This window comes from Pituophis catenifer, unplaced genomic scaffold (assembly GCF_029215685.1).
Source record: "Pituophis catenifer annectens isolate HBS135680 unplaced genomic scaffold, rPitCat1.0.hap2 SCAF_2, whole genome shotgun sequence".
Lineage (NCBI taxonomy): Eukaryota > Metazoa > Chordata > Lepidosauria > Squamata > Colubridae > Pituophis > Pituophis catenifer.
The window spans coordinates 41,256,222-41,280,591 of record NW_027256882.1 but is presented as its reverse complement, the minus strand read 5'-3'; the positions used below and the strand labels follow the sequence as shown (position 1 = coordinate 41,280,591).

At 43.2% G+C, this 24,370-nt stretch overlaps 1 long non-coding RNA gene and 1 other non-coding gene across 2 annotated transcripts; both read right to left on the bottom strand.

The window, feature by feature from the left end:
• Positions 1–81: 81 nt before the first annotated feature.
• LOC139312158 (uncharacterized) lies at positions 82–4,492 on the bottom strand. The gene is made up of 3 exons (XR_011599976.1): positions 4,398–4,492; positions 2,260–2,373; positions 82–296 (listed from the first exon to the last, which is right to left on the bottom strand). It is a non-coding gene; the product is annotated as an uncharacterized lncRNA (long non-coding RNA).
• Positions 4,493–14,810: 10,318 nt separating this feature from the next.
• Positions 14,811–14,898, bottom strand: TRNAY-GUA (transfer RNA tyrosine (anticodon GUA)). Its single transcript is given in 2 exon segments — positions 14,811–14,846; positions 14,862–14,898. It is a non-coding gene; the product is annotated as a tRNA-Tyr (tRNA).
• Positions 14,899–24,370: the final 9,472 nt, after the last annotated feature.

The following is a 24,370-nucleotide window of genomic DNA, read 5'->3' as shown; positions in this document are numbered from 1 at the left end:
TTCATCTATCAGCCCAGCAAGAACCGCCGGGGACTGGAAGAGGCACGAACACATCATGGCGCGCAAAGAGTCAATGCTGGTTTCCACCACTGCTCGGAGGCGCACGGCAGCTGCATTTTCCACCATCTGCTCAAGCTCCAATAGGTCACGACGATGGCGGGGCAGAAACGTCCGACGGGTGGCCAAACGGCTGAAAAGTTGTGACTGGATCCCGACAACGGTCTTGACAGCAGCTACAGCAGCTGTGGCCACAGTGACGGCCGCAGAGGCCACCTTGTCACCGGCAATAGTAACTTCTGAAAGTCAGAAGAGAAGCAGGAGGAAACTTTTTTTAGACAACAAAGATCAGCCCATCTAACTGAAAAACTGTCCAGATTCTCAACTAGCACTTCAGCTGATCCTTTTAACACTCCACCATACCAAACAAGACCTCTGTGATTCAGCCAACAGAAAAAAGTGGCATTCTTTGCTTTTCTGAAATCATCTCAAGTAGCCTGATGATTTTTGGGGCGGAGGTCATCTTCTATCGCTTACAAAGACAGTTTATGTTTAATGCTTTATTCTATCCCCTGAACAAGTTATCTGCAAGTATGAGTTTGGAATTCCAAAGGTGCTTTTTCAGAAGGCAACTAGACTTTGAAGACGTTTCGCTTCTCATCCAAGAAGCTTCTTCACCTCTGACAGGATAGTGGAGAATGGAAAGATTTATATTCCTTGCAGACAGCTGGTCATTTGCTTCCTTTTAGAGCTGTGATGGTGAACCTATGGTATGGCACGCATGCCACAGGTGGCATGCATAGCCATATCAGTGGGCATGCCAGCTCAGCTCTGGTGTGCATGCACGCGCCGGCCATCTGATTTTCGGGCCTTCTGGGCCCACCAGAAGTAGGGAAACAGGCTGTTTCCTGCCTCTGGAGGGCCTGGGGGTGGAGGGAAAGGCCTGTTTTTCTTTCTCACCTGGCTCCAGATCCTCTCTATGCATCTGGGGAGGGCGAAAACTGCCTTCCCCACTCCCTCGTTTTTTGCTGTCCCCAGCCTCCAGAGCCTTTCTAAGAGTCTCTGGAGGCTGGGGACAGCAAAAAATGTCACTTTCTGTCCAACTGGGAATTGAGAAATGGGCCGTTTTAGGCCTCCGGAGGACCTCCAAGGGGACGGGGAAGGCTGTTTTCGCCCTCCCCAGATGCATAGAGAGGATCTGGAGCCAGGTGAGAAAGAAAAATGGGGCTATCGGGCCATCGTGTGCCAGGAGTGGGGGAGGGAGGGGGGGGTTGCACGCACATGCGCAGGGCAGGGCACATGGAATTATGGGTGTGGGCACGCACGCACGTGAACCCCCCCCCCTTTCTGGCACGTGATGGCAAAAAGGTTAGCCATCACTGTTTTGGAGGGTCACTGAAGCACTTGGAAGTTTATCTGGGTCCTAAGTAGTGCTCCTGGTTCCTGTAGTCTGCAATTTTTTGGGGAAATCCATTCCTACTCCCACACCATTTAAAGGGTGTTCATCCCAAATTGTCAGAGCTGAATCCTGTCAGAGCTGAAGAAGTTTCTTGGATGAGAAGTGGAACATCTTCAAAAGAAAAAACAAGAAAGTCCAGTTGCCTCCTGAAAAAGCACCTTTGGGACAACCATGGCCTGGATGACTGAGAATGTCTACAGACTATGAGTTTGGAATCTTTTATTTCACAGTTATTATACTGGGAGAGCCAGCTTGGTGCAGCCTTCCCAGGCTGGAAACTGGGAAACCATAATTTTTAGTTCTGCCTTAGACACAAAGCCAGCTGGATGACTTTGGGCCCCTCATTCTCTTTCAGCCCTAGGAAAGCAGAAGTGAAGGTGGCAAACCACTTCTGAAAAATCTTGCTGACAAAACTAAAGGGAGTCACCAGGAATCAACACTGACTCCAAGGCACTGAAAACAAAAAAACCCGGATACCAAAGCCATCTGCCATCTTAGCAAAATTTCAAACTTATTCCACCATCACTTTATAAGAACTCATCTGGCTAGCCGTGTAGATTTCAATATATCTACAAAGCAACAAGTTAGAGAAGTGTGAAATCTACCTCATCTATGGATTGGTATTAAGATTTGTCCTGTATCATTTTGCACTTGAGGAAGGATGCAAGAAAAACAAGAACCCATTCCTTCAAATCCTGGGAAGTCAATGATGGGCAGACTAATTATCCTTCAGCAGACAAACTCAGAATGATTCACAGTTATCATTTAAAAACACTGTTATGGTTTTCTATCCACTTCTTTACCTGAACTGGTTTCATTTCTCACTGTCTCTTCTCCAGTGCTCTGGGAATCTGGATTTTGTATTTCTTCCTCCTTCTCCATCCTGGATCTTAATTTAGACTTTAAGATAGGAAATCCTAAATAGAAAAGGATAGTTAAAAAAAAAATGGAAATGAAAACAGGTCAGAACTGCAATTAGACATGGAGACATTCCAGCAAACTTTGAGAATTTTCATGCATGGAACGTGCTGAGGCAATCATGGATTGTATTTTGGGAGAAATGTTATATTTCCACATTCTGTAATTCATATACTGTACATTCAGGGATTTATGGTCCTAATGTACATGGATGCCAGTTTGGGGGAAGGTTTGATCGGGGCACTGAAGTAATCTTTTAAGGGATTGGAGCTAGCTGAGACGGCAAAATTGTTTTGGTTAGAGACAACAATTTAACTATATTTCTTGCAGCTTAGAGACTGTTAGATTTCCTACAGGAAAAGGAGAAAGCTGAAGTTTTGACTTTGAGATTTAATTATATTTAATTTGACTAGAGAAATATTGCGGGATGTTAAATGGCTATGATTTTTCTATAGTTAATAGGTCTTTTATGTGTTAAAATTAAATTAAGAATGTATGAGTATTGTTTTTTGAAAGTTGGTTTTGAAGAAAGTTTTTGAAAGGCAGGGGCCATGCCGCGCAATTAAGATTCTGGAGAAAGATGATCCAGCAGGCAGGTATTAAAGCAAAGTCAGTGGTGCCCAGTTACTGATTTCCTGCTGTGGATCACCAAGATGAGTTCAAAACCCTCGCATTATAGGGGAGATGGGTGGCAAAATCAATCAATCAATACAACAGCAGCAACAACCACCAACTCTCACATTGTAGGGGAGATGGATGGATGGATAGATAGATAGAATGGATAGACAGACACACAGACAGACAGACAGACAGACAGACAGACTGGATGGATGCATGGATGGATAGAATGGATAAATGGATGGATGGAGGAATGGATAGATAGATAGATAGATAGATAGATAGATAGATAGATAGATAGATAGAAAGAATGGATAGACAGACAGGATGGATGGATGGATAGATAGATAGATATAGATAGATAGATAGAATGGATAGATAGACAGACAGACAGACAGGATGGATGGATGGATGCATGGATGGATAGATAGAATGGATAGAATGGATAAATAGATGGATGGATGGATGGATGGATGGATGGATGGATAGATAGATAGAATGGATAGACAGACAGGATGGATGGATGGATGGATGGATGGATGGATGGATGGATAGATAGATAGATAGATAGATAGATAGATAGATAGACAGACAGACAGACAGACAGACAGACAGACAGACAGACAGGATGGATGCATGGATAGATAGATAGATAGACAGATAGATAGATAGATAGATAGATAGATAGATAGATAGATAGATAGATAGATAGATAGATAGAATGGATAGATAGATAGACAGACAGAATGGATGGATGGATGGATGGATGGATGGATGGATAGGTAGGTAGGTAGATAGACAGACAGACAGATCAGACAGACTGATAGGCAGACAGACAAATAAAAACAGATGCGTGGGTGGATAAACAAACAAACAAATAAAACAGCAACAACAACCAGGCACAAACAGCCTTTGAAGGGAAGGCTGCTGTATCCCTCAGCTCTTGGCTTCTGCTCTTCAAATGCTGTGCCTTTGAGGCCGGGCATTTAAAGCGCAGCCCTAAGTAACTCCAAAACTGCGGCCTTTGGGCATCGGCAGACAAGCCTCCCCTGCCTCGGCCTGGGAAGGGGGGGATCTCTCTCCGCAGGCGATAGAGGATGGGAAACAGCCGCCACAGACGACTCAAGCGAGACGGGCTTTCCCACTCTATACAGTACAAAGAAAGCAGTTCCTCCCCATCAGGAATGCCCTGCCATTTCTATATAGGCGACGCACCGGATTTGCAAAGGCCGCTTTTTCTCCTTGCGCGATGCCTCCAAGCCTTAATTTGCGCCCTTTTGTTTATTTTCCTCGCTCCCTCCCTCCCTCCCTGCTCCCCGGAGAAAAAGGGCTGCCCGGGCTGCCCTCGCAGCCTCCGCCGCCAGAGAGGCGAATTCTGCCGACGGCTCCTTCCCTCCCTGCTTGCCTTGCGACTGTCGGACACAAAGGAAGCCTCCAGCTAGAGAAGGCGGCCGGCAGGGATCTCTCTGCCGGCGTTGGGAGAAGCGGAGGCTGCCGAGGTCCGGGAGGGAAAAAAAAAAAGAGCCTGGATTTGCACGAACGAGTCCGACTTCAGACCCCGGTTATGGTGGCGCTTGTTCTTCCTCCTTGCAGCCTCGGCGGAGCCCAGGCATCTCGGTTCCTTCCAGGTCCTAGAGGCAACGCTGAACAGGAAGTTTACGGCTGCTTTTGCAAGCCCTCCGCGGAGCCCACGGTGGCTTTGGAGGCCGCGCCGGCGATTCCGTCTCTCGCTCGGCTCCACATGCCACCAGGCCGCTGATTCCCAGCTGGTCAGCCTGGTTTATCTCTGGCGCTCCTTCCAGTCCTTCCAGAAAGCGCCAGCTGTTCCAGCTGTGTGGAAGTCTGTAGAGATTCTCAGTCATCCAGGTCATGGTTGTCCCAAAGGTGCTTTTTCAGCAGACAACCGGACTTTCTTGTTGTTGTTTTTTCTTTTGAAGACGTTTTGCTCCTCATCCCAGAAGCTTCTTCAGTTCTGACAGGATCTTCAGCTCCATTCCCTGCTATCCTGTCAGAGCCGAAGAAGCTTCTGGGTGGGATGAGGAGCAAAACGTCTTCAAAAGAAAAAAAAAAACAAGAAAGTCCAATTGCCTCCTGAAAAAAACACCTTTGGGAATTCCAGCTGTGTGGTGTTAACACTTGGATATGGTTTGGGAAGACCAAGGTTCACATCCACTCCCCAATTACAAACACTAGTCTTTAGGGCCGGTTACAAGCCACCCCAAAAAGCAATTATTATGGGGTTAGAATGAAAAGGAGATTTTCATGTAAAGTCATTACCTTGAGTCTCTGGAGAAAAAAAAAATGGGATGTATATCTCATAAATGGATAAAATGAGTGCCTGTCGTAATCATTACCTCCTGAGCGCTAATTGTGTTTCTTGGACCTGAGCAGACCTATAAGTCTTAGCTCTGAAAGGATGCACTGATGAAGCATTGTGCAAGGCATAACTAGAAAGAATTGGATGAGAAATTGGCCATCTGCGAGATGTAGTGTTCAAAGACAAAACACACAGTGGACTCAAGTGCAGTCCAAACTACACAATGGAAAACACAAGTATTTGCATGGACAGAGGTCTCCCTTTGTGTTGGCAAGCATAGGTGTGTGTTTGCTTTTGGTGTAGGTCAGTAATGATGCTCTATTTCTTTCCTGAAGCTGAAGGACCTCCAGTGTCAACAATGGTAGGGGATAGGCTTGGATAAGGTATCCTTAGTGAGCTCCCTCTTGTCATTATTACTACTATCGGTTTCAATTCACTGGATATGCAGTGATGCTAAAGATAGCTTCCTTGCCTAAAGACAGGATGCAGTATCTCCCTGTCATTACATGAACAAACTGCTAATATTTTTTTTCACGCTGGCGCTGTCAACAACAGATGCTGCATTACAGTAGCTATCACAACCACAGGGTGCAGCACAATCTAGTAGTTGTACAGTACCTACAGTTTTCCAGGAAATGACTCCAGCTACCCTTTATCACTCTGCTTAATGTGATGGTCAGCCCAGAAGATAACGTATACAAAAGCTTGAGCATGGCTGGCTGAGGAATTCTGGGAGTTGATGTCCACAAGTCTTAAAATTGCCAAGTTTGAAGGCCCCCTGATCAAGAGGACCCGGATTGTGAGGACAATAAGCTGACATTGTATAAAAAAGAACACTGCTTAGGGGGGCCCGAAAGTCGTACTAAGCAGGTATATACAAAAGTATGAAGGCTATTGCTTAACACATTGTAAGCCGCCCTGAGTCCCCGGAGAAGGGCGGCATATAAATCGAACAAACAAACAAACAAACAAACAAACAAACAAACAAATAAATAAATAAATAAATAAATAAATAAGATAATTCACTGTATAGATTTGCAGGACAGCAGGGAGATTTTAAATACAGAGTAAAATCCCACTGTTTTGGATATGTGACATCTTAGTACCTGGGAGTTGCCAAACAATACACAGTACAAGGGCTGCTAAATATCATCCAGGTAAGTGACTATGTGCCATCAAGTTGCTGCTACTCTTAGTGACCACATAGATTTCCTCCATATGATTTATCCCTAACCTGCTCTTTTGCGTCTTCCAACAGTTGCACCCATTGCCATGAAACTGAGTCTACCTGCTTTGCTACTAATCTTCTCTTCTCTTTCCTTCAACCTTTCCCAGCATTAGGGCCTTTTCCAGACAGCTGGGTCTTCCCAGAACGTATCTGAAGCGGAACAATTTGAGCCAAGTCCTTTGTGAGAACTTTTGGGTTGATGTTCAATAATAGGCTTGTTTTCTTGGCTGCTCCTGGTATCCTTAGGAGTCTTCTCCAACATCAAAAGTTGAAAGCATCAATACTCTTTCCTATGCTGCTTCTACAAAGTTCCACTTGAACTTCAAGAGGAAATACCGTGGTTTGCACTAGTTTGATTTTTGTAGGTATAGACATATCACGGCATTGGGGTATCTTTTCCAAGGCCTTCATGATTGCTCTACCAAGTGCTAGGCTGTGACATATTTTTGGACTGCTTGTTCCTTCTGGCACCATCTAGAGCAGGGGTGTCAAACTCAAGGCCCAGGCGCTGTATTCAACCCACAGGGTGCTTAGATCTGGCCCACGGGGCTGCTGTGGAAACAGCGAAGGACCAGCCTGCAGTGCCTCTGCCAGAGAAAATGGAGCTGGGGAGGGCCACCCGCAAAGCCCAAGATAAAAACCACTCACTCTCAACTCTATGTGGTCAGCTGTCCAGGATTACATATGCTTGGTGGACTCTCTTTCCAATCAGCCGCCAGCCTCTATTTTGTCTCCAGTGCCTTTCTCCCAGCTTGGAACTGAAGCAGATGGATATTTCTTCCAACACATGTCAATGAAGATGCAATAAGACCAGGGGTGGGATTCAGCTGGTTCGGGCAAACCAGATGCTAATTTTAATTTGGTTCGCCGAACCAGTAGTTGCAAGGATTGGCTGACCCTGCCAACCCCACCTTGCCCCTCCCAGGAGTCTCCATGGAACCCATTTTGGATGCCAGGTAAGTGCAGGGCTTGTGCGGAGGCTCTGGGAGGGCGAAAAACAGACCTACCGAAAGTACCGGAAGTCCAGAAACAGGCCCGTTTCCAGGTTCCGGAGGGCATCCGGAGCCTGGGGGATGCTGTTTTTGCCCTCCTGGAGGCTCAAGGAGCCTCCGGAACCTGGGGAGGGCAAAAATGCCCCACCCCCTGCCATGGTGCAGGAAGCCGACTAGGCCATGCCCCCATGGCCACGCCCACCCATCAACCAGGCAGAGAACCGGTTGCTAAAATTTTTCAATCCCACTCCTGAATAAGACCTAATTTGATCTGATCTACTTTGGACACAGGCTCAGGCACAAAGCCAGTAATCTGTTTCAGCCTCTAGCCCAATCCCATTTTCAGTTCAGTTCAGCTCAGAAATTGAACATCTTAAAATAAAAACTTGACTTTTATTGCCCCTGAGAGGTGTAAACCATGACTTATCTGTGAACCAAGCAAACTGTGGTTCAACAAGGACAATCCTTTCAAGGGTTGTAATAGGAGTAAAGGGAAGGGAAGGGGGGCAAGACAGGTTCCTATGTCTGAGTGGAGAAGCAATTTTAATTTTTTAAAAAAACAAAATCCCCGTTTTTCATTTGTTCTAATTTTCTATCTCAAAATGATAGTTTGAGCAAATGGTCAGAGGGAATTTCAGAAGTCTGCTTCTCAAGCATTGATTTCCATGTTCTGCAAAAACCAGCTATGGATTGATTGAATGTGTGAGTTTCAACGAATCATGGATAAGAATAAACCAAAGATCCAGCTACGGAGATCCTTCTCCAGTCCAGATCACTTGGCAGGATCTTCTGCTTGCAAGCTGGATATTGTCTTGTGCTATGCCTGCGCTCTACTCCTTACCCTTCAGATCTGCAGAGACACCCCCAGTCCGAGGTGGCTTCTCAGGCACAAAGCACAGCAAATGGCGATGGGCCAGGCTTAGTCTATTGTCCTCTTTATTTACCCAGTTGAATTACTGGAGAAGACTTAGCAGTTTGCTAGATTACGCAATGAACCAATTTTTTTGTGTTTGCACAACACACTGAACTATATGAAGCATCAAGCAAACTGACTTTCAAAGAACAAATCTGTGCTCAATCAAAGAGTTCATCCTGTTGTACAGATACATCTGCTAGGTTTTTAACTGAGTTGGGCAAGCATATTTTATAAATTCAGCTAAACTACATCAGACATTCTATACCCAAATGGTTCCAAAATATACATGCAGCTCTACTGTACTGTCATTTATTTATGATAAAAAAAATATACAAATAGTCCTCAACTTATTTTGTCATGTTTATGTAGTGTATATTGGAGGTGGTGATCCTTTGAGAGCTGAATGCAATGAAATTTCATTTTAAAGTATGCCGATTAGTGTACATTCAAAGTGACAAAGTTATTCTAAGTCTAAGTCTAACTTATGACTGGTTGCTTAACGACTGTTTGAAGTTGCAGCAGACCTACCTTGGAGCCAGGGGTGAAATCCAGCAGGTTCTGACAGGTTCTGGAGAACCGGTAGCGAAAATTTTGAGTAGTTCGGAGAACCAGCAAATATCACCTCTGGCTGGTCCCAGAGTGGGGTAGAAATGGGGATTTTGCAGTATCCTTCCCCTGGAGTGGGGTGGGAATGGAGATTTTGCAGTCTCCTTCCCCTGCCACGCCCACCAAGTCACACCATGCCCACCAAGCCACGCCCACAGAACCAGTAGTAAAAAAAATTTGGATTTCACCACTGCATGGAGCTACTTACGTGAATTTGAAGTTCCAAGACTCTGTCCCCCTCCCCACAAAGTGGTCACAGAATCGAATTTTGGATGCTTGGCAACATGGCTGCATTTACGGTCATTTGCAGCATCCCACTGTCACATGACCATATTTTGCAACAGTTTTGGTGAAAACCAGCACTTACTTTCATAATGAATCATTGCCTCAATTAACAACAGCGGTGTTCCACTGTTCACAGTGGGGTGTGTTGCCAAAATTGAAAGTAAATGCTGGGTTTTGGAGAAAACTTTGTAAATCATGGTCATGTGACTCCAGGATGCAGCAAATGTCCATAAATGTACTCTGGTTATGAAGGGGGGGGGGTTTGCGCTGTCACAAATTTGGAACTGGGTCATAAGTGCCTTTTGGGGGGGTGCAAGTCCATCATAACTTTTAATGGTCACTAAGTGATCCATTGTAAGCCAAGAACTACCTGAAAAACTAAACAAAGGGGATAAAATGAAACAGTGATTATTTAATTGGTATTAAATTTAATTGGTATTCTATTAGATAGAGCCTTGGTGGCGCAGCAGACTAAAAAGCTGTTAAGTAGAACCAGCTGCCTGCAGTTACTGCAGGTTCAAATCTCACCAGGCTCAAGGTTGACTCAGCCTTCCATCCTTCCGAGGTAGGTAAAATGAGGACCCAGATTGTGGGGGCAATAAGCTGACTTTGTATAAAAAAGAATACCGCTTAGAGGGGCCCCGAAAGCCAGGGCCGGATTTTCCTATAGGCTAACTAGGCTTCAGCCTAGGGCCTCAAGATCAAGAGGGGCCTACATTCAATTGTTAGCAAAATTAAAATTACACTTTCACTATAGGTGAAAGGGCCTCATAAGTGGAATAGCCTAGGGCCTCTTTTCATCTAAATCCGGCCCTGCCGAAAGCCCTACTAAGCAGGTATATACAAAAGTATGAAGGCTATTGCTTAACACATTGTAAAACGCCCTGAGTCTCCGGAGAAGGGCGGCATATAAATCGAACCAATAAATAAATAAATAAATTAATTAAAGCAGCACAGTGGCAAGGAACTTTGTATTTATGTACAAGGTTTCTGGTTCAAAACACAGCAAAATAGTTTGAGAGCCAATCTGGTATGGTGGGTTAAGGTTTAGACTAGAGCACCGGTGTCGAACTCAAGGCCTGGATGCCTGGCCCACGGGGCTGCCATAGAAACAGCAAAGGACCGGCCCACAGTGCGTCTACCAGCAAAAACAGAGGGCCCCTCCTGAGCTCCGTTTTCATTGGCAGAGTACGGCAGGAGGCCGTGGAGGCTGAAAACAGAGCTCAGGAGCCCGTTTTCGCTGGCAGAGGGCTCGGACCACTATAGACACCCCTGACATGAGTGACATCAAGGTGGCCACGCCCACCCCAGCCCCCGAGGTCAAATACAACCCTGATGTGATCTTCAATGAAATTGAGTTTGACACCCCCGGACTAGAAGGAGGGAGACCAAGGCCCTAGTCCCTTTTCAGTGACAGAAGCTCAGTGGAGGACTTTGGGCTGGTCACTGTCTCAGCCCAACTTCTTCCACAAGTTTGGTGCTAAAGGGAAAAAGAGGGAGCATCTAGGACTCCTCTACAAAAGGTGGGATATCAGCCAAATAAATAATAATTCAAAGTAATGAAAGAAAAAAAAAAGGATGTGGATTCAAGAACACAAGTTCTTACCTTTCTAGCCAGAAAATTGTCAGCATTCATGATAGACTTCAAACATTATACTAAATCATGATTTATTTAACCATGATTTGACCAAGCAACAGTAGCTGGCTTTACTTACACCTGCTGTAAGACTAAAACAATAGTTTACAAACAATGGTTAAATTAATCTAATCCCGTAAATTAAAATCCATGGCCTGAACCAAGTCATCGGATATCAAAAGAGGCACTGACTTTGAGGTATGGGATTGAGTCACTAAATCTCATTTAGTTTTAGTCACTAAATCTTTGAACTGCAGACACTTAAAACTGGATGCAAAATACAGACATTGAAGACAGATTAAGAAAAAGGATTTATCTGGGCACATGTTCAGCCCAAAAATTTGTTCTCTGAACTAACTTCCTGTGTAAATCTTTACCCCCAATCGTTTTTAATTTCAGATTTTTATTTTAGGAGGAAAAAAGTGATTTTATTCTCACTATTGTGAAAACACTGGGAGTCAGAAGACCTTGCTGACTTGCTACAAGTCACCTGAAGATATATTGGAGGCTCCAACTGGCGCAGAGTGCGGCCGCGCGGGTGGTAATGGGAGCGACATGGCGTTCCCATGTAACACCTCTCCTGCGCGAGCTGCACTGGCTCCCGGTGGTCTTCCGGGTGCGCTTCAAGGTTTTGGTTACCACCTTTAAAGCGCTCCATGGCTTAGGACCCGGGTACTTGCGGGACCGCCTACTACCACCAATAGCCTCCCACCGGCCGGTACGCTCCCATAGAGAGGGGCTCCTCCGGGTGCCGTCAGCCAAACAATGCCGACTGGCGGCCCCCAGGGGAAGAGCCTTCTCTGTGGGGGCACCTACTATCTGGAACAAGCTCCCCGCAGAGATACGGAGGATCCCGGATCTGCACACCTTCCGCCGCGCCTTAAAGACCTTACTATTTCACCAGGCCGGCCTGGCCTAATTTTCCCCTTCTTTTATAAAAGATTTTTAAAATTTTAAATATCTTTTAGTATTTATATATTCAATTTTAAATTGGTTTTAAAAGTTTGGGGTTTTAAATTTGTCAGGGCCAAAATTATTTAATTTGATTTTATTCTATTTTTTAAATTTTGTATTGTATGTGTTTTTATTGTTTGGCTGTGCACCGCCCTGAGTCCTTCGGGAGTAGGGCGGTATAGAAATCTAATAAATAAATAAATAAAATAAATATCAGTACATCCCATTTTTTTTTCTGCCCATTGCTTGGCTATTGCAGATTCTGCTGGGAATAAGAATATTCAAGCCTGGGATATATGTCATTACCATGAACATGGGCAGAGTGTGTTTTCCCTGATGCTGATTCGTTACAGCCTGTTCCTAGCAATCTGAAAAGCAAGGACTTTGTAGTCAAAAGGAATGCTAAGATTAAAATCTTCCAGGAAAACTGCATAACAAATTTCCTTTGAATTATCTGAGTTTTTAGAGACTGTATATGGTAGATGGGCAGGCTTTCCTTATTGCACACAGCAGCATCTCTGAACAGGCATTGCCTCAGAATGGCCACTGAGTGGCAGCAGACTGAAAAGAAGAGAAGGCTGGATGTTTAAAATGTAAATACTATTGGTAAAAATAGACACTGATGGAAACATATTGGGTCCATATTAGAATGTATGAACAAGCTTTGCTCATCTCCCTGCAGTCACAATCCATTTCCCAGTTCCCTACATTGTTTTTCAGATTTATAGCAAGCAAGTGGCTTATATAGCACCTTTATAGTTCTTTAAAGTAGCTGTATCTTTTTTTCAGAAATGACACCGAAAAAGAAAAAAAATTTGCAGAAGCATTTTCTTTTTTGTTGCAGTATGTTATGCAACCCTACCTCTCAATAATATTGGATATTTTTCTGTGGTATCACTCAATAAAATTAAACCTTATGTGTGCCCCAGTCATCATACTATACAAAACACAAATATTTACTGGACACTAATCATGGAAATGGTTTTCTATGGTTATCCCAGTTGCAAGAAACTCTCTGGAACGAGCTCCCCCCGGAGATACGGAGGATCCCGGATCTGCGTACCTTCCGTCGCGCGCTCAAGACGTTCTTATTTCATCAAGCTGGCCTGACCTAAGTTTCTCCCCTTTTTAAATGGAAATTTTAAATTTGGTCTTAAATTATTGGGGTTTTAAATTTTCAGCCAAATTATTTAATTCGTTTTATTTTATTTTAAATTTTGTACTCATATGTTTTATTCTATGGCTGTTCACCGCTCTGAGTCCTTCGGGAGTAGGGCGGTATACAAATTGAAATAATAAATAAATGTATGGCTGTGAAAGTTAGACCATAAGAAAGGCTGAGAGCCAAAGAATTGGGGCCTTTGAACTATGGTGCTGGAGAAGACTCCTGCGAGTCCCTTGGACTGCAAGGCGATCAAACCGGTCAGTCCTAGAGGAGATCAACCCTGACTGTTCTTTAGAAGGCCAGATCCTGAAGATGAAACTCAAATACTTTGCCCACCTAATGAGAAGGAAGGACCCACTGGAGAAGAGCCTGGGATGCTGGGAACAACTGAGGGCAAAAGAAGAAGGGGACGACAGAGAATGAGGTGGCTGGATGGAGTCACAAAAGCAGTTGGTGTGAAATTAAATGCCCCCTCTCCCCGGGGATGGTAGAGAAGACCTGGAGGAATGTTGTCCATGGGGTTGCGATGGGTCGGACACAACTTTGCGACTAACAACAACAACAATCATGGAAAAAATGGGGAGGCAGACAAAGGATTGATTTCTCCTTAAGTCTTAAATGATCTATAACATTCATAACTAGCCATAGTGACTTCAAAATGGTGAGATTTGCCTCACACAAACAATGGCTGTGCAGTTTGGACACACACTTCATTCTTTTGACTATGTTTTGTTATGACATTGAAGTCAGTATCCATTATTTAAGACATTGTAGGCGGAGAGTCATGTTACTCTTATGGGAGCAAATTTGTATTGAAATGCCTCTGATGAGTGTGAACTGGCGCAAGTTCACACTTTTGAATACATTTTGTGAGTCAGAAATGGCGCCACCAGATTTCTGACTTAAGAAACAAGTCCTCGGTAGTTTGGGGGTGGGGGTGGGGGGGGGAAAAGGGGTGAAAATGTAATTGTAAAACTTTTGCAATAAAAAAAAAAAAAAGAAAAAGAAACAAGTCCTCACTCAAAAGCAAAATCCGTGTCCAAAACTACACGTAGGTAATACCTTCGTTTGGTCAAGCCAAGGCCCCAGAAGTGCCTGCAAGCTTTCAAACTCTCCAGGACTACTGTGACGTGGACGCCATCGGGTCTGCATTTTACAAAGCACGTGTGAACAGGTTCCGAGTCAGAGATTTCAGGTTGCAGATGACTGGACGAAACTCCTTGGCCCAGGTAGGTTCAACCTCGGCGTTCTATCCCCTAGCAACCAATCGGAGGGCTCATGCCGGTCTGTAGGAGCCAATCAGGAAACTCGTTTCCAGCCAGAGCCGCAACTTTTTCTTTTTTTTAATCAAACTGGTTTGCGGTTTGCATTTTTCTTCTGGTCCCAATTTTCGGCTGTTGGTTTTCTCCGTTCTCACGTGCGAGCAAACAAACCAGTTGTGCTCCAAGTGTTTTTTTTTTTTAATTTCAGAATAAGCATAAACTCCTATCACAACGCGCGAAGATCAGACTGAGAAAACATAGAAACAAAAGGGCTCATTTTATTAAAAAAACCCGCATCCTTCGAGAAATACGTGGCGTCTAATCTAGCGTATCATACTTTTTAATTTTAAAAAGTTGCAAATGGGCAAAGGATAAGAAAGCGAAATCTATTCAAAATGTTCGGCTTCTGCTTTGCTCGACCAAGGAATTAAAATAAGACATAAAAAAAAAAAAAATCTCCTTCGAGCCGGAATCGAACCAGCGACCTAAGGATGACTCTAGGAAGCCTCTACAGTCCTCCGCTCTACCAGCTGAGCTATCGAAGGAACATGGCAGCTGCTTTGGGTCATTTCCTATATATTTCATTTAGTAGGAAGTGCCTAGAGATAGATACATACATATATATATATATTCATTTCTCTTATTTCTTTTTATCCAAGCATATTCCTACAGTGATAATAGAGTATATATTTTCTAATTCTAAAGCTAACTCACAGTCCAAGCATGACTGGCAATCCTGATGCAAAGCATCTGAGAAAATATAAAACAGACGTTTTCGGTTATGCACAGAATTTCACTCCGATTCATTTGCGAGAGTTTTTTTTTTTTTAATGCAATGAATAAATACAGGATTCGGGAGACACTGAGCCGTGGCTGTCACTGGCAGATGGTTTGAGCTGCGGGCGAGCAACATTTTGGGAACCACACGTCGGGAAAGGACGACCCAACTGAACCCCCTGCAGGAAAAGGTTTAAAAATGTGCCCAAGACCATATTAAGTGGCAGCAAGAAACAGATCTATATGCCTGTGCCTGTGGGTTAAACGAAACAAGTATTAATTGGAGAGATCCAAGGGAATGGTAAATCCAGATTCCCGGGAAACAACTTTAATATTTTAATTAAAACTTTTAATGGTAGGGTCTCCTGCTTGGGGGGGGTTGGACTAGATGACCCATAAGATCCCTTCCAACTCTGTTAAATCTGTTAATAGCCGAACAGCCAAACTGCAACTCTGTTTATCTAGCCACTTAACTGGTTGCCATTCCAGCTTTCCTCCAGCAGAGGGCGTGGCGTCAACAAAGCAGGAAGCCTCCGCGCCTCCCATGTGCTCGAGTGCAAGTATGCGCGAGTTCCCCGGCGGCGCTGCCCATCACCTGGCTTTAAGGTGCTCGAGGGCCTCTGAAGATTTGGGGCCCCTTCCAATTTTTTCCTTTAGGCTTTCCTGGCGTATATCACGCTTGCTTGGAAGCGAATATCAGTTTCAGCGATGTTTTTCAACCCTAGCCCTGAACTAACATAAAGAGCAGGGCTGTCTGCTCCCTTTTTTTGCCGAATCCACACGCGCTGCCTTAAATTCGGGGGTATTTCGTCCGATGACTCCCTAAAGCAGCGGTGAAATTCAGATTTTTTAAAATACCGGTTCTGTGGGCGTGGTGTGGCTTGGTGGGCGTGGCAGGGGAAGGATACTGCAAAATCTCCATTTCCTCCACATTCCTGGTGAAGGATACTGCAAAATCTCCATTCCCTCCTCACTCCAGGGGAAGGATATTGCAAAATCCCCATTCCCTCCCCACTCCTGGGGGGAGGATATTGCAAAATCCCCATTCCCTCCCCACTCCTGAGAGAAGGATATTGCAAAATCCCCATTCCCTCCCCATTCCAGGGGAAGGATACTGCAAAATCTCCAGTCCCTCCCCACTCCTGGGGGAAGGATATTGCAAAATCCCCATTTCCTCCCCACTCCTGGGGGAAGGATATTGCAAAATCCCCATTCCCTCCCCACTCCTGGGGGAGGATATTGCAAAATCTCCATTCCCACCCCACTCGGGCCAGCCAGAGGTGGTATTTGCCGGTTCTCTGAACTACTCAAAATTTCCACTATCGGTTCTCCAGAACCTGTCAGAACCTGATGAATTTCACCTCTGCCTTAATGTTGTCTGCTGGGGCTGCGAAGGGCCAACCCCTCTCTACGGAGTTGACCTTCCTATTCTCCCTCCCCTTCTTTCATTTAATTACGTGGTAGGATTGTACAACTATTAAGTAGCTTCAAGTTTATTATGTAGTTTTGGGGGAGGGAGGGCAGATAGGGAGGGATATTGCCCAGTAGGCGTTATAAAGGCTGATTAATTTATCAAGTTCAATCTGAAGCCAACAAAATATATAAGTAAGTTCTCCAGCTTATGCTTTGGTACCGGAATACCAAAGTTGGAAATGTTTAGGAGGAAAGTAGTTGGGACTATATGGCCGAGGTAACCAAAATGAAACCAGAGACTTACCACTTTCTGCCAATCCAATTTATTACTAATATGAATATCACCAGATGGCGTATAGTCAAGTTGATTATATTATTACCACGAGGAGATGAAAGAGCTTAGTTATAACAGCAAAGACATGACTTAAGAGTTGATTGTGCAACAGATCATGAACTGATAAAAATCAAGCTCAAGCAGGAAAAAAAACAGCCAATCATTTTTCATGATATGATCTTGAGCATATGACTCATCATTATCGGGAGGGGGGAGGGGAAACAGGAATCACTTTGAAGTTCTGTGTCTCAGTGGAAAGTTCCAGACCAGAGTTTGGTTACACTATTTACACTAACCTCTAATATAGAACATAAATTTAGATCAGCATTCTGGTCATTACTAACTCAGAAGGCTCTAGGAATATCTACAGAAATATGGCAAACAACAGAAAAAAACCAAACTAGGGAATCTAAAGAATGACAGATTAGAAGATATCAGCCTATGTAGCAATTCCATAAAAAGAAGATTTAACATAGTATATAAACATCATACAATAGCCTTAATTTCAAATACTAGCAAAACATTGCTTATGAAAATTCAACACAGATTAGAGCTGTAATGGAAAGACATATGCTCAATCTGGTTTTATATAAAGCCAATGAACAAGAGACATTATTGCTGATGCATGCTGGATAATTGAGAAAGTCAAAGAATAGCACACACACACAAAAGCCAACATGTGCTTCACTGATTAGACAAAGGCCTTTCATTGTGTCAGTTAGTTGGAATGTCTTTAGGAAAATGGAAATCCTAGAAGATCTCATTGTTCTTATGGGAAATCTATACGTAGGTCAGAATGCCAGAGTCCGTGGCAAAACAGGCTGGTTCCTCATCATTAAAGGATGTGAGACAAGGCAGCATCTTCTCTCCTTATTTATTCAAACTTTATGCTAAATACACATTGACAAAGGATGAATTAGAAGATGAGTGTGCTTTTAAAACTGGAGGAACCTGTTTTATACTAATGACACTCCTCTCAATAGCTGAAAATGCAAATGATCTGAAAATACTAGAGAGAATCAAATAGCTCAGTGAAAAAGAAACAAGTATAAAGATAGTCATTTTCTTTAAGTATAAAGAAGACCAAATAAAGGATAAGAACAGCAATCTCTCTTAGACTTGACAATGAAAATATTAATAGAATAACAAAGGTGAAAGGGACCTTGGAGTTCTTCTAGTCCACTATTAAATATTTATGTGTGTGTATCCGTGGTGGATACTGTATTTTCTGCTTTTTAAGTTTGGCTTTGGGGTCCTTGTTCCTCTCTGAACTTGATTGTTTGCTTGCAGACGTTTCGTTGCCAACGTGACAGGGCAAGTCACTAGTTTGTAAAATGACAGCAAATCCCACTCTCTACTAGCACTGATGATGTTACTTAGTTGGGTAATGAATGTCTGTAAGAACACCAAGCTCAGAAAGCACTAAGGACCCCACAGTTCAACTCTGAGCTACAAATGTTCTCTTCTATAAGTTTGATTATCAACAGAAAAATAACCAGAAGTCAAGAAATATGTCACAGATTAGGTACATAGCAATCATATATTTTATGGGAAAAATATTCAAATGCCACAATGTGTTTATACCTGCAAAAATCAGAATGGTACAAGCAGTGATTTTCTCTGTGTAAGTGCAATTTGGATTTTGAGGAAACAGGAACAAGTTTCCAGGAAACTACAGACCTATCAGCCTGACCTCAATACCAGGGAAGATTCTGGAAAAGATAATCAAGCAACGAATCACCGAACACCTAGAAACAAACAAAGTAATAACCAAAAGCCAACATGGGTTTGTCAAAAACAGATCATGCCATATTAATTTTATTGCATTTTTGACAAAGTGATAAAATTAGTGGACCAGAGGAATGCTGTTGATATAATTTACTTGGACTTCAGTAAAGCATTTGATAAAGTAGACCATAACCTACTACTAAATAAAGTAGAAAAATGTGGGTTAGACAGCATCACCACCAGATGGATTCGTAACTGGCTGACCAACCACACTCAACGTGTAGTCCTCAATGGAACTGCATCTATATGGAGGGAAGTATGCAGTGGAGTACCCCAGGGCTCTGTTTTAGGCCCAGTGCTCTTCAACATCTTCATCAATGACTTGGACGAGGGGATAGATGGGGAACTCATCAAATTTGCAGATGACACCAAGATGGCTGGAATAGCCAACAGTCCAGAAGATAGGCTCAAGATACAGAAGGATCTTGACAGACTTGAACATTGGGCGCTATCTAACAAAATGAAATTCAAAGTGAAAAAAGCAAGGTTCTACATTTAGGGAAGAAAAACAAAATGGACAGGTACCGTATATGTGGTACCTTGCTCAATAGTAGTAACTGTGAGAGGGATCTTGGAGTCTTAGTGGACAACCATTTAGATATGAGCCAGCAGTGTGCAGCAGCTGCCAAAAAAGCCAACACAGTTCTGGGCTGCATAAACAGAGGGATAGAATCAAGATCACATGAAGTGTTAATACCACTTTAAAATGCCTTGGTAAGGTCACACTTGGAATATTGCATTCAGTTTTGGTCGCCACGATGTAAAAAAGATATGGAGACTCTAGAAAGAGTGCAGAGAAGAACAACAAAGATGATTAGGGGACTGGAGGCTAAAACATATGAAGAACGGTTGCAGGAACTGGGTATGTCTAGTTTAATGAAAAGAAGGACTAGGGGGATTGCCACAAAGAAGAGGGAGTCAAACTATTCTTCAAAGCATCTGAGGTAGAACAAGAAGCAATGGGTGGAAACTAATCAAGGAGAGAAGCAACTTAGAACTAAGGAGAAATTTCCCGACAGAACAATTAATAAGTGGAACAAATTGCCTGCAGAAGTTGTGAATGCTCCAACACTGGAAATTTTTTTTAAGTACTTTGAACTTTCATGTTGGAGAAGATTCCTGAGAATACCATGAAAAGTCAAGGTAAATATATCATAGAATAAATCAATCCACACTACTTATTCAAAGCACAAATGACCAGAACTCAAATTATTCTATTTTAGAACATTTACAAAGACCTGAAAATCTAGGAGAGTCCTTGGTGCTCTCTGAGCTTGGTTGTTTTCTTGCAGACATTTCATTACCCAAATTAGGTACCCGTGTTTCCCTGAAAATAAGACCCTGTCTTGTATTTTTTTTGCCACCAAAAAAGGCAGCAGGTCTTATTTTCAGGGGGGATGTCGTCCACTGACTCGCCTCACTTGCGCACGTCGCCCCCTGGCCTCCTTTTCGCTGTCAGAGGCCTTCAGGAACTTCTACGGCACGCAAGGCTTTCCTGAAGGCCTCTGCAACCGATAACAGAGCTCTGGATCAATCCGGAGCTGTTATCGGCGACAGAGGCCTTCAGGAAAGCCTTGCTGGCCTTGTCAGCTGCAGAAGAAATGGGCCGGCAAGGCAGGTGTTGGAGTATGCAAGGCCTGGCTGCAACTGTCTGAAGGTAAGTAGTAGGGCAGCTCCAGCCCCCCATCCCTACCCTAGCTTAATTTTTACCTGTGCACCCTGGAGTGGGCGGGGTCTTAATTAGGGCTTATTTTGGGGGGTAGGGCTTATATTGGGCCCATGTGTAAAAATCAAGCTAGGACTTACTTTCAGGGTAGGTTGTATTTTTGGGAAAACACAGTAACATCACCAGTGCTAAAAAATCTGTTGGCCTAGCCCTAGGCCTTTCATGCAGGAGTAAAAGGTCCTCACGTCATCATGCTTGCCATCTTTTTATCTTTGTTATGTTTCATTGATTTTATTGTAATTTCTTCCATTGTTACGAGCTGCCCAGTCAGGCAAGATACAGATCTGAACAACAGTAAGAATAATAATGTAATACCATGAACCATTCACATCTGTCTATCCTAGGTCCCTGGGAAGACTTCAATAGGTGGATAAAAATGCCAATTCCAGTCTGAACATCTGGTTGATTGTGTGATAAACAATAACAACATAATAATAGTGGAAGAGGAGGATGACTAGCAGCAAGATGGATGGACTTTTCTGCAGCGACTGTCTTGTGTGGTCACTAAGAGTCAACACCAGCTTGATAGAAGATAAGTAACTCCATTAAAAGAATGTGCATGAATGGACAATTGCTCCAAAATCTATATTCCCTATGAGAAGTCAGCCAAATTGACAGAAGGTCATCAGAAGGTCACAAATGCCTATCCCATAACTCTGGGACACTGCAACCATCATAAATGTGTACCAGTTGTGAAATGCCTGAATGATGATCATGTGGTTGTGGATGTTTGAGAGTCATTAAATTGGAAGACTAGCCATAAAGCTAGTTTTTCAGCATTGTTGTAAATTTGAATAGTTGTTAAACAGGGCAGTTGTCAACTGAGGACTATATGTAGGTCAACTGGTACCTTCTAGGATTAAGGGAGAGATCTCTGTGGCTCTCCTGATGTTGTGGACTGCAGTCCTTACTATGCTAACTGATAATTGTGGCAGCCAAAGAGTTGGACATCTTTATTTGGAGAATTACCAGCCTTCCTTTTATAGTCCAGATTAGTTTTCTCCAATCAATCTGGCAGCTTCCACATATATAGTCTCAATTTAGCACTGATCATGCTGGCTAGAGATTCTGGGAGTCAAAGTCTTCAAATCTGAAGAGCACTGGTTAAGGAAGACTGATCTAAATGTTTTCACTCCATTAACTTCAACAAGTACTGCTAATGGTAAGTGTAAAATCAAAAACCCAGAGACATCAAGTGGCCTACCACCTTTGAAAGGATAGGGAAGGCTAGGAAGGTAAGAAGCCACCACAAGGATGTTCTACAAGTAATGGTACTCAAAAAAGGAAAGGAGAAACTTCTTGGTCTCCCCAATATATTTTCAGAGCCAGTCCCTTTCAGGTGACAGCAGTGATCCATTATTAATCCAGCATTATGCATTCCTCAGTGGACAATTAGCTGCCCATAGAAAGCCTAGAGACCAGGTCTATGGCAGCACATTCCAATGATGTATTGCTCTTCAGCAACTGAAGAGTTGGGGATAGGATCCCATATGGGAGCAATCTTCTGAACTGCAGCTGTTTTAGGTTAGTGAGTGGCACGGAAGTGCATGACTTCACTTCTAGCGAACGTCTAATCTTGCCATTTCTTTATAATATATCCCAGTGGTTCACAATCTTTTCAGACATGGTATTCACCTTTTATCCAACCCTCCAAAATAATCCAGGCTCCTTATTTAAAAGGGAACAAGCAAACAAAACTAGACATTCTTTCTCTTTCTTGCTCTCATAAATATTGTTTAGTTGTCAGTAAAAACATCTGCTTGGAGAACTTCTCTGTGGGGCTTAGTTTGAGACAGTGAACATGGAAAAAAGAGTGGTTCACCTTAGCTCTCTTTTCTTCATTTTCTTAGGCATATGATTCTGTCTTTTTCTCAGTACTGCCAGAAAGTAACATAATTTTCTCTTTTGCAAACAATTGCCTGTCACAGGATTTATAAACTATCCCTCTGTTTAATTGCTTTAATCAATGTCTGAACTTGCCACCTGGCAGAGTAAAAATACTTGTACGTAAAAAATCAATCAGCATTGCACAACCATTCTTTGGATGTTCTTTTCAGAGTACATATTCTGACGCACAAGAGCAGATCCCATTAGCCTACTGCCAAATTTTTTAATACCCAATGCCCGCATCCGTATTTATATAAGGTTCAGGTACTTTCTAAGAGCTTTGAAAGCACGGAGGTGCTTCCTGAAAAATCTGTAAGGAAGGGAGAATGGCAACTCTCCACTAGTACTTGCATTAGTAGCTTTTTACCAGTTGCTGCTCCACAGGGTCCTGCCAATAATTAAAACAAAAATGAAATTGCTGGAGAAAAAGTATCAGAAGCAAAACAAACGCAGTGTCTGGATTGTTCAATTTGAAATGGAATAATCAACCATAAACAGCCAACTGAGTGGAATTGTTGTGTTGTGTTTGCATTACCAATATAAATAGCAGCATTCATGCTAAATAAATGCTCGTTGAAGAAGTGCATAGAACCTGAGGAGCTCGAAATTTTGGAATTTCAGAAAGCAATAATTTCTCAATTTGCTATTTCTCAAACTGCATATCCTCATCAACTAAAAAGTTGGCGGAAATCTATGGTTTTGATAAAGGTATCTTTTTGCTTAACAAAGCAACACGGGCTGCCCACAAAACAAGAAGTCATTGGTATGGTAATATGTCCTTCCATCAGGGGTGGGTTTCACTTACCTTTGCTACCGGCTTGCTCGTGCACATTGCCACTTCTGCGCATGCATAGATCGCATTTGATGATGTCTGGGCGGGTGGGCGGAGCCTCCCGCCGCTGCTGCTGATTCGCCCAATCTGGGGCGAACCGGTAGCAACCCACCACTGCCTTCCATGTATTTCATTCAAACACATCAGTACTGAAATGCAAGGAAGAGTCCTGGAGCTTTGACAGCTGGATTACATAATAATGCTAATAATAATATAGGGCTTTGCATAAATTGAGGATAGCAAGGGAGGAAGCAGGGATGGGGGGGGGAGGGAGGGAGGGAGGGAGGGAGGGAGGGAGGGAGGGAGGGAGAGAGAGAGAGAGAGAGAGAGAGAGAGAGAGAGAGAGAGAGAGAGAGAGAGAGAGAGAGAGAGAGAGAGAGAGAGAGAGAGAGAGAGAGAGAGAGAGAGGACTGTTTTTGAAAAGTGTTGGGGAAATATCAGCAGGAAAAGTGAATGGTACCTGGGATTTCCATGACAGAAATCATTGTTGCTATAGGGCAGTCTCTCAACCTCAGCAACTTTAAGACGTGTGGACTTCAGCTCCCAGAATTCCCCCATCTTAAAAGTTGCTGAGGTTGAAAAACACTGCTAAAGGGGACTTTTGATCCTTCTGATCCATCTTCATAAACCTGGAGGTAAAATCGAAGACCTAGAACACTTGGACCATTGTGTCCAACCCTCTGCTCAATGCAACCCAAACTCTAGAGCATCCTCAAGAGATGGTTGTCCATTGCTTCTTTTGACTAGTTAGCCTATCAAAAAGCTAGAAAAAACGTAAGAGTGAAAAACAACTGGAATTTGTCTTCCTGTAACTTAAACCCATTATCCCATGTCCTGCACTCTGGAACAACAGAGAAAAGGGTCTTGATCTCATTTGATGTAAATATATATTTGACGTGCCTAGAAATGCTACTTTGGATGCCAGGAGTTTTTCCTCGTTCAAGTGGAGAGTAACAAATGGTGGTGTAGGCCTCTAAAGAGACAATGTTATGCCCCTGTCTCCTCTTAAAACATTACCAATGCAATAAATTGCTGCATGAGATCAATTACACAGATTGTTTGAAAAGGAACGGTTTTTATTTTATTGTGGAAAATAACTTTTTTTTTTTGCTTCTTTAAGCTCTTCTCACTAATTAATTGTCAACATAAAATTAGTCTCTCTCCATCAAACAACCTTGATTCAAACATCCAGATGTGGTGACACTTATTTTTCAGCAGAGATATTTTCAGGAACAGGAGGCAGCTCAGGACAGAAAGGGA